Source organism: Schistocerca piceifrons, unplaced genomic scaffold (assembly GCF_021461385.2).
Source record: "Schistocerca piceifrons isolate TAMUIC-IGC-003096 unplaced genomic scaffold, iqSchPice1.1 HiC_scaffold_956, whole genome shotgun sequence".
In the NCBI taxonomy this organism is placed as follows: Eukaryota; Metazoa; Arthropoda; class Insecta; order Orthoptera; family Acrididae; genus Schistocerca; species Schistocerca piceifrons.
Window position 1 is genome coordinate 205,001 of NW_025729230.1, and position 2,500 is coordinate 207,500.

Here is a 2,500-nt window from a genome sequence, read left to right on the forward strand (position 1 = left end):
GCTCCTGCTGTACACTGTAATGTGGATGGCAGCAGGACGTACATGCCGCCCCTCCCCACGTCCCCACCTTGCCCCCTGCCTTCGCAAGCTGGTTGGTGAGAAGTTTGCATGTTCAATGCCCTTCGCATGCGACGTACTCAGGCTACGTTGTGGTGCGGCCTGTGTCAACTGTCCGCTGATGTCGTACGCGTGAACCACAATCTGTACTGCACATTCGTCCTTATGTACTGAATGATACATCGTGGCACATGTGTGACCGCACAACGACTGCGCCCAAAAACGGCGGACCATACAGTGCAAATATTGTGCACGCAGCTACGTGTCGTCTCCCTATGAGAGCTGGATTGCAGTGTGGTACGCCATAGAGACGTGTGGGAGGAACGGACGCCGTGGATGGCGATCAGCATGAGCTGTCTGTTGATGTATTCGGACCTAGTCGTCTCTCCTCACACACCGTGATGGCATGGTGCACCGCGTTCCATATCTGCGACATGCTACAGAGGCCGGTTGACAGTCGTTCGAGCAATGGACATCGCATACGTACGGGGGCCACCTTCCACGTATTGTCTAGGCGTGCACATTTTGTTGCGTGTATGTGGGCAGACGTAGTGTGGCGTGACACCTGACACAGGCATGCAATAATCGTTGAAGTTGCAAATGGCGATGGACGCCTGCGTTTTCTGGTGAAGTTACGCAAATGAACAAATGGTAACCTGTTGTGGTGCGGTTGTTCTCGCTAGGGGTGAATCGGTGATGGCGACGATAGGTTGAGGTACTAACCGGTTGTTCCAGCGATACCCACCATGCCGACGAAACTGAACGGCATCTGGGTGTGAAGCGATACGCGGCGGTGGCTGGGTGGGACCGTCCCCGGCCGGTGAGGGGGCGCCTCCCGGCGTGCTGGCCGCGCGGTGCGTGGGCGCACGCGCTACAGCCGGCTGGTGGGGGCGGCCAGTGGCAGGCGCGCCGGCCGACGGACGCGGCAGGCGTCGCAGCTGCGCGCCGGCGCACCCTGCGCGCGGCGCCGTGCGGCCAAAGTAGGTCCTCGCGGGCCCGGTGCGAAGCGCGGTGGACATCTTCAGTGTGCTGGTCCGATTGAGGACTGTGTGCGTTGAGGATGCGCCGCCGCCCGGCGCTCGGCGCCGCGACGCCGTCTGCTGCTCGGTCGCCCCAGCGGTTCTCGCTGGTGGTTTGTATCGCAGCTGTGCGGATGTGTTGGCGCGTGCGCTGTGCTGGGAGAGTTCGCTTCGGCACCCAAGTGGGGCTTTTGTCCTTCTGTGGCGCTGGCGTTGGAGCTGCCGGTCACCGTAGGTGGCGCGTGTTGTCTCCCGCCGGCAATGCCACGACAGCACGCTCCCGGGCCTCTGTCGGCAGCGGCAAGCTCAGTTGGGAGCACGGGTGGTCGCACCGAAAGCGTCTACTCGCCTAACTCCGGGCGATTGCGCCTCTCTCGAACCCGACCAAGTACTTGGGACGGCGCTGCGCGCCGCCGGGACCTGAGAGGGTTTCGAGGTGTATTGTGCAGGGGAGCTCAGCCTCCTCCTGTTTGCAGAATGATTGAGCGGACGCTTGCGTGTTCGCGCGGGCCCCCGGGACACACTCCCGGGCGGCCGGCTGCTCAGCTCTAGTTGACGCAGCTCCCTGGTTGATCCTGCCAGTAGTCATATGCTTGTCTCAAAGATTAAGCCATGCATGTCTCAGTACAAGCCGCATTAAGGTGAAACCGCGAATGGCTCATTAAATCAGTTATGGTTCCTTAGATCGTACCCACGTTACTTGGATAACTGTGGTAATTCTAGAGCTAATACATGCAAACAGAGTCCCGACCAGAGATGGAAGGGACGCTTTTATTAGATCAAAACCAATCGGTCGGCTCGTCCGGTCCGTTTGCCTTGGTGACTCTGAATAACTTTGGGCTGATCGCACGGTCCTCGTACCGGCGACGCATCTTTCAAATGTCTGCCTTATCAACTGTCGATGGTAGGTTCTGCGCCTACCATGGTTGTAACGGGTAACGGGGAATCAGGGTTCGATTCCGGAGAGGGAGCCTGAGAAACGGCTACCACATCCAAGGAAGGCAGCAGGCGCGCAAATTACCCACTCCCGGCACGGGGAGGTAGTGACGAAAAATAACGATACGGGACTCATCCGAGGCCCCGTAATCGGAATGAGTACACTTTAAATCCTTTAACGAGTATCTATTGGAGGGCAAGTCTGGTGCCAGCAGCCGCGGTAATTCCAGCTCCAATAGCGTATATTAAAGTTGTTGCGGTTAAAAAGCTCGTAGTTGGATTTGTGTCCCACGCTGTTGGTTCACCGCCCGTCGGTGTTTAACTGGCATGTATCGTGGGACGTCCTGCCGGTGGGGCGAGCTGAAGGCGTGCGACCGCCTCGTGCGTGCTCGTGCGTCCCGAGGCGGACCCCGTTGAAATCCTACCAGGGTGCTCTTTATTGAGTGTCTCGGTGGGCCGGCACGTTTACTTTGAACAAATTAGAGTGC

General features: G+C 58.6%; 1 non-coding gene across 1 annotated transcript in view; it reads left to right on the top strand.

The window, feature by feature from the left end:
• The first annotated feature begins 1,638 nt into the window (after positions 1-1,638).
• LOC124773816 overlaps positions 1,639-2,500 on the top strand; it is a 1,909-nt gene continuing 1,047 nt past the window's right edge. The window contains exon 1 of the ribosomal RNA XR_007014932.1: positions 1,639-2,500. This exon is cut by the window's right edge and continues 1,047 nt beyond it. This is a non-coding gene — a ribosomal RNA (small subunit ribosomal RNA).